General features: G+C 29.1%; 1 long non-coding RNA gene across 1 annotated transcript; it reads right to left on the reverse strand.

Moving 5' to 3' along the window:
* Nucleotides 1–2,278: 2,278 nt before the first annotated feature.
* Nucleotides 2,279–3,687, reverse strand: LOC134280141 (uncharacterized). The gene is made up of 3 exons (XR_009994847.1): nt 3,204–3,687; nt 2,813–2,886; nt 2,279–2,622 (listed from the first exon to the last, which is right to left on the reverse strand). It is a non-coding gene; the product is annotated as an uncharacterized LOC134280141 (long non-coding RNA).
* Between the last annotated feature and the right edge of the window lie 4,655 nt (nt 3,688–8,342).

The raw sequence follows: 8,342 nt of genomic DNA on the forward strand, positions 1-8,342 counted from the left end.
AATGCAACACTACTGTATAAATATTTTTTAAAGTAGTGCAAAAAACGTACAGACAGTTCGACAATTCTTTTTTTTTTCAAAACGTTATGATTAAAAATGTCAACACAAGCAACAGAATAAACTATAATACAAACTGTTTAAAGCGAGCTTACGAAAGTATATTATTTTAAAAAGAAGTAAATTTGTAGTACAGTTAAGGAGATCTTGACCTTTTGACCTTGGCCTTTGAGATTTTTGTAATTATCAAAAGAACTTAAATATTGGCCTACTTTCAAATTTCTTAATTGTTTTCCAGTGAGAATACCCTACTTTTGGTACAAATTAATTGAATTTGCATTAAAGAAAAGTTTTATTTTTGCTATGTTGCCATACGGGGGCATCAGTGTTTCACAAACACATCTTGTTTCCATGGTTTTGAATCACTAAACATTTCATCTCGTGATGTTTTGAAGTGATGAAAGAGTTACCATTTCCCTACAAATTAAGCCGAGTCTCAGTTTTGTGGTTTTAACCCTGCTGCGTTGTTTAGAACAAACTACAATGACAGCTTAATATCCTGACCGTCGAATTTTGTACACTACAGGTAGTAATATTTAGGAATGTAATGAGCTTATCGCAGCGTGTTATCGCGTTAAAAATAAATACACCGTGGTTAAAGTTATATTGAATGTATAATCCGCGTAGCTCGTGAAGTATTTTCTTTTTGATACCCAAACAATGTGTTTTCATTTAAAAAGACAAAACTAATGGTATTTTGAAAATGATGATCTGTTTCATTTTCTCTTTTTTTAAGTTGCTTATTTGATACTCAAAGTAGTATTATGATTTTATTTTTCAGCTTAACATCTCATCAGATTGTCAAGGTGACGACTATTGTGTTTGTAAGTTTATCTTTCATTGACGTACATAATATTCTGAAGGTGCCCAATTGAAGTGTCAGTTTTTGTTTTTGATGAAGTTAAATACAGTTAATATTACGGTGGCATTTCCTTTGTGGCACTTTAGTGCATAATATACAATTGATTACCATTTTTGGGGTCAGCATTGTGAATTAAGGACCCGAGAAATGGCCAACGAGGTGATCTAACCTGAGCGAAGCAGCTAAGCAGCTTAAGTCAAAGGACTGTTCGACAAAGTAAACGTTCGCGAGCGCTCGCCAAACTTCCTTATACCTCCATGCAATAGTAATTTTGGTTAAGCTTGCGAACGTTCGCTCTGCTGAACAGGCCTCAGGTCAATGTAGCGAGTGGGCCAATTTCAAGGGTCAAAATCTAAAACAGAATTAAATTGTAAAAAAAAAAAAAACAGCCGTGTCTGCATTCCCTTGAACTAAATGTAACGTAATTCTCAATTGAGTACCCTCGGAAGGTAAACGGTAAAATTTTAAGCTCTATGGTAAAGTAACACAAGCCGTGCCCGTTCTAAAATATATAGAAATTAAACTATTTTGCTTTTTTTGAAATAATAATTATTATTAGCATTTACGTCACCATGAACGATTGTTTTTATTAAGAGGCTCATAGTTACACATCTGCATGAAAATTTATTTGATATAATATATGCCCTTTAATGTGTTTTCTTTTCCTTTAGATATATCTGAAGTTGGGAAATGCTGTAATATTCCTTGTGATGATACGCCGAAGAAGTGCCGGTTCCCAGTAGATAATCAGGATCTTGTGGATTCTTTCCTTCCCGAATCGGATCGTGATTTCGCGATAGCATCCACACTTTGACAACAATTACTCAAGTAATGGAACAGGTGTCACCCCAGCTAGCACAAAAACATTTTTAAAATGTTTTTAAAACATTTTCAAAATGTTGCGAAAACATTTTTAAAAATGTTTTAATCACGTGATTTTGTATGGTTTTTTAAACGTTTTTAAAACATTTTAGTGAAATATTTCAGCAAAATGTCGTCAGCACATTTTCTTAAAATGTTGCAAAAACATTCTCAATAATGTTTTAATCACGTGAATTTGTATGGTTTTTTAAACGTTTTTAAAACATTTTAGTGAAATATTTCAGCAAATGTTTCCGGAACATTTTCTTAAAATGTTACAAAAACATTTTTCAACAATGCTTTAATCACGTGATTTTGTATGGTTTTTTAAATGTTTTTAAAACATTTTACAAAATATTTCAACAAATGTTATCATAACATTGTTTTTAAATGTAACAAAAACATTTTCAAGAATATTTAATTCACGTTTTATTTGTTTGTTTTTTAAAACGTTTTCAAAACATTCAAGTCGAGGTTACAAAAGTATTTCCTGAATTTTTACTTTTTCTCATTAAATAATGATATATTTATATTTTAAAAGAAATAAACACAAATTATATTTAATTTTTGAACCTTTAATACAAACCCATATTCAATATGTTAATCACATTTAAATTCCATTCTCGGTACAAGTTTTAATTTATTTTCTTTCAAGTCACCGGGTTTATAAAGGTTGAAAACGGCGTCTAACCCATTCACTGAATTTTTGAAAGAACAGAATCACAGAAATCCTATGTTCACTGTATAGGTAGAACAGAGCGGCGGATCTATAAGACTTAGTTAGAATCACATACACTGAAAAGGCTGATAAGGAATCTGCCCCTCGGAAAGAATAGCACAATCTGTAAAGATAAGGAAAATTGTGTTTGTATCAGCTTTCTTATCTAATGTATCTTATGATGATCAATGAAAATATACAAAAAATATTTTAAATAATTATATTTAATTTAATTTCTTTCCTCACTTGCATTGAAAGAAGCAGAAAAATAATTACTATGACAATATTATTGAAGAGTAATAGTATTTACGTACACCTTTGCCTTCACCAAAGGCGGGTCTTTTGAATGTGGGAATTCGAAAATACGGATGATGCAACCAACACCATGCTGTAAAGAAATTTCATTTTCAAATCAACATATTGTTTGATGATTAACATTTCACAAAGACAACGAATACTTGAATCAAGAATATAATTGTGTTGCCTTCAGAATGAAATATTCAAATCAAATACATGTATATAACCTTAACGCTTTGTCATTGCTACATAATATAGTACATACAGTTGTACAAAGTTATTGATCATGCACTGGTAGTATAAAAGTATAGTACATACAGTTGTACAAAGTTATTGATCATGCACTGGTAGTATAAAAGCCATTCTAAAATGATCTTTTAAAGTCTATGATAAAGGAATAATTCTTACCATTCAAAGTTAATAAATCCCGAGATTATTATTGTGGTTTTTATGGTGCAAAGTCTTCTCATTCAAATCGGCACGGAGTAAGCGCGCACATCTTGTTTACCAGAATTCAAAATTTGGCCTAGATAAGCAGCAAACCACTATACTCTGTAACGCGCTGCCCAGCAGGAGAATTGCATAATAGGTTATCATGACACTGAAACTGACCAGTGTGCCAATCCCTATCTAATGCCTCAGAGTAAAATTCTGGGAGTGGATCACAGATTTGATGAAGAACATTTTTTTTTTAAAAAGACATTAAGAATTTTATTTAATGCTTATGATTTTATGCATTTATTTATATTTTAAATTTTTTTGTTTGCCTATCCTTTCATTTATTGATTTTTTGATTTCTTTAATCAAAGGACTTTATATAAATTATGTCTGTTTAATCAATAAGCCAAAAATAGAAATCATTATAAAATACCGGAAAAATCTTTCAATTAAAAATTACTACAATTTCTCATTTTAACACTATTCTTTCTATATATTCTTTTTTTCTTCTTCATAAACTAAATTTTAGGAAAATCGCAATCATACATTATTTGAATGTTTTAAGAACATTTTGAAAATAAAAGCAGCAATGAAAAATGAAGTCGTTAAAAAAAGAAAACACATTAAATTGAATGTTCTAAAATCATTCTCACAACATACTCTTAAAGTTACCAAATGAATTAAATTGTGCCGCAACTACATAAATGTTTCAGAAACATTTTGAAAATGTTTCCAAAAAATGTTACAAAAACTATAATGAAAATGTTTTAATTGTAGTGAAAATAATTTTTTAGTTAATGTTTTAAATAAACATTTTCACTGCCTAGACCGAAAAATATCCGGAATTGAATGTTTTTAACTAACAGCGATATTAAGAATGTTTTAAAATATTTTTAAAATGTTTCAGAAACGTATATGCAATGTTTCCGATTTACAGAAAAAGAATGTTTCATTTCATGTTTTCAGAACATTTTTAAAACGTTTTATAAGATCTTTAATATTTGGAAGCTATAAATACCCTTAAATGAATTAAGAATGTTTCAAAAACATTTTGACAATGTTCCTTCCAAATGTTTCAGAAACGTATTTATGCAATGTTTCAGATTTATGGAAAAGGAATGTTTCATTTCATGTTTTTAGAACGTTTTTAAAACGTAATTCAAAAATCTATGATATTTGAAAGCTAAACATACCTTTTGAAACATTTTTAAAACGTTTCAAAAATATTTTAGAAAAATGTTCTAAAAGGATTTGATCATAAGCTTCTTGAAAACATTTTTTTAATGTTTTTAAAATGTTATAATGAGAAGAGGAAATGTTTTAAAAACATTTTTAAAATGTTTAGTCTGAAATGTTTCGAAAAAACCTTTTTACAACACCAATAAAATGTTTTGAAAATGTTTTGTGCTACCTGGGACCACCTCCGAGAAAATGAAACATTTTTGTTGACTTAAAGCACTGGGAAAAGAAATAGTTTCAAATCTGAAATCCCCCTGATCTTTATTTCTTTCAGTTTATAAGCATTTTTATGACATTCTTTAACAATACAACCTATAAAAAACATTTTTGAACTAGGTACATTATTTTGTTTTTAAAGATGAAACATACGATCTAGTTAAGTATTTTTCCTATCTATGTTTGGGTATTTTCTCAACAAAAAATTTGAAATTTTAACCAAACAACTTAACAAAATATATATTCAAGCATGCATACATTGCCATATACGTATTTGCATAAAAACATCTCTTAATGTCATTGCAGTAACATTTGAATCGTAAACTAAATGCAAATATAATAAATAACATACTTTTTGACAATATTACACACTATTCATACATGTATAGACTGATTTATTCAGTTTTGTGAAAAGTTTCCATTTCTCATCAAATGAACTAGTACATTTGTTTTGAAGTGCTATTTGTTTTTCAATTTTAAACAAAATGGTCCATATAACTTTAAAGTTGTTAGGACTTAGTGAGCATCTTGTAAAGTACATATCAAATGATAATTTATTTTAGGATCAGAATTAACGGTCGCAAATACCAAATTATTAGATAGTTATTCCCATTCTAATGCAATCTATGCATTTTTGTTTGCTGTTTACGTCTTATTTTGTTGAGTTTTAATACATGAAATAAGTAAGGAGGCATTGTATTTTCTGCGTCGCTCTACTATGACATCACAATGAAAAGCTTTCTCTCTGGTTAATGTTTCAAACATCAGTGCATTTGCCAATCAAAACGTGTTTTACAAAACAATTGCATTTGAATTAACCATTTCATCTACTTTTTAATAAGTTGATAAATATTCCACTGTTTATTTTACCCAGCTTCCTAATGTGCATAAATCTGGTTTGATGTCTTCAATAATCTGAATGTCTGTTCTTAAAAAAAGATTAGGATATAAAGTACTGATCTTTCAAAATTCTTTTATTATATATAAAAATGAATATAAATTGTTTCTTTTTTATATCTAACATTGAAGACCAACTTTATTTTTTAAAATCCTTCTTTAATTTTACATATTTAGAAAAAAAAATTTTTTAATTTTACTCCGCCAATAATAGATTAAAATTGTAAAGGATGAAAAATATTTATCAATCTCGCATTTACGAACAATTTTAAAGCATATAATAAACAGTTTTCAATTCAAAGAAAAAAATTCATTGCGTTATCAGTACGTATTCTCAATGATCAGTTTATTCACTAAACACAACAGTATGTTGTTGTTTTTTTTTTTTCAGAATAAAATAATTCTCTATTTACAATATATACAGTAAATTCAGTAGCAGAACGTGGCTTTCCACATACGAGTGAAAAATTCACCTTGATTTTAACGGTAACTCTGTATAGAAATAAGCCACATGACTGTTAAGGTTATTTGAATTACTATAAGTCGAATATATAAATGTTTTCGTTAAACAAGATCTTTCAACATGACATTACCTCCAAACATTATTATACTAAGACAGTAAAGAACAAGGTATGGTTTCTATACAGATGTTGTCCTGTGATTTTCTAAAAAATGAAACTGGTGTAAAAGAAAAAAAACTAATGCTTTCTCAATCATTGAAATGTAGAAAAGTCATACAAACCATTTTTCTCCCATGTGTTTTTAAATGGTAATTGTGACGTCATAAACATGCGCCTTTTCCCGTATTTTCTTCAAAAGTTGCAGAGGACACCAATTTACAATTGAATTTTCTTTCAGAAGATATTGTCCACAGGCATCGCCCACAAAGATTCTGAGATATATTATTTTTTTTTTTTTTTTTTTTTTTTTTTTTTTTTTGCACAACATATCAAAAAATCAAAGTGCGCGACGGCTGTGGACACTATTTTCTAAAGGAAAATTACGCTTGAAATTGGCTAACAGAAATGCATCACATTAATGTCGTCATATTGGCAGAATGGTTATCCTCTGTGCCATATTCTTTTCTAATTTATCACAGTCATATACTTAATTAATTTTTAAGCCAGTTTCCAAACTTTTTGATAACATAATATAACATTTTTAGGGCACAATTAAGCTAAAACCATACCTTCTTCTTTAGTAGCAGAACGTGGCTTTCCACAAACGAGTGAAAAAAATCATCTTGATTTGAACGGTAACTGTGTATAGAAATACGCTAAATAACTTTTAAGTTTATTTGAATTACATAAAGTTTAAGATTTAATTGTTTTCGTGAAACAAGATCTTTCAACATGCAATTACTTCCAAACATTATAAAATTAAGACAGGTCATAAAAACGGACTCCATGGAATTCGAGAAGTGGGATCAGGTGCCTACAAAATGTAAACAATCGTTGTTGACCGGGCACAGCCGCTGCGAGTTTATTGCATTGATTACGTATACGAATTATTAAACAGACATCTATACATATCGTTACTAAATACTTATCACCCAGATCTAGAGAGAGAAAATTTAACCAGAAAGCCAAACGTCTAAAGGTTGATTTGACAGATTGATGAAGGATTAAATAGTGATCCATCTTTAGCAAAATCTACGAACAAACCAAACCCCTGAAAACGGCACCTTTTAAGTTCTGAGGCTTCAAGAGATTGGATTTGGTGCCTTCGAGGAGTAAGCATCCCCTGTTGAAAAACACGCCAGCCGTGAGTCCTACGCATTTAAATCATGTAGTCTAAATATTTAGAAGGTATCTATACGCAATACATTCTTAGATTTTACTGATAAATGGTTTCATCTGTGAAATAATTATAATATATTTATATTTTTAATTTTTTTAAATGGTTAAAGTTTACATCACAGTTATAATAACTCAATCAAAGCAAATAACTTTTTTTGAGTCTTACTATTTAGATAATAAAGCGTATTTAGAGGATTTAACGATAGACATACTTTATATGTGTAATCAGAAAAAATAACCTCAATGATCAACACAGAACAAAACAAGGATATGTCCATTCGTAAAGGAATCAGGTGTTTTACTGAATCTTTTATAATTTAAAACACACTATTTCTTATAACCTCTTATACATGTATGCATCAATGTCTGGAAATTGTTAGAATTATCAGTTAATATTTATTATTGAAATAAAAGATGAAAGAATACGCGAGTAACAAAAATCGTCAATAACAGATAATAATGACAATGTAGAAATGTCTTGGGTTTTAGAATAAACTTCAGTGAGCCACCATCATGTAAAGTCTATAAAAATATATGACTTCATAAAATGTAAAAAGCAAAGCTTCCCAAGGGATAATGCATTTCTGCTTATGGAAAAAAATATGTATCAAACACATTTCTGAAATATACCACAAGCTAGAATAATGTAACAATCTCAAAAAACCACTATAATTCTATACTTTATTATAAAACCTTGCATTCTGAAAGAAGATCCGAATCAAAATTTTCAGTTAATTTTATGACGTACATTTCAAGGGTAAGGGTTCAAGCGATTTTTCTACAGAAATTTCTCTGTTGTCTGTCGTCTCATATATTTTAATCCACTTCTCAAAAACCACTGATCCAGTTTCGACCAATTTTATCACAAAGTATCTCGGTGGAATTCAATTTTGTTCAAATAAATGGATTATCCTTCTTTCAAAAAGAATTAATTACAATTTTGTGACAAGAAGTGCAA

The sequence above is a fragment of the Saccostrea cucullata genome, unplaced genomic scaffold, assembly GCF_032062105.1.
Source record: "Saccostrea cucullata isolate Sc308-1 unplaced genomic scaffold, CSIRO_AGI_Scuc_v1 ctg429, whole genome shotgun sequence".
NCBI classification, from domain to species: domain Eukaryota; kingdom Metazoa; phylum Mollusca; class Bivalvia; order Ostreida; family Ostreidae; genus Saccostrea; species Saccostrea cuccullata.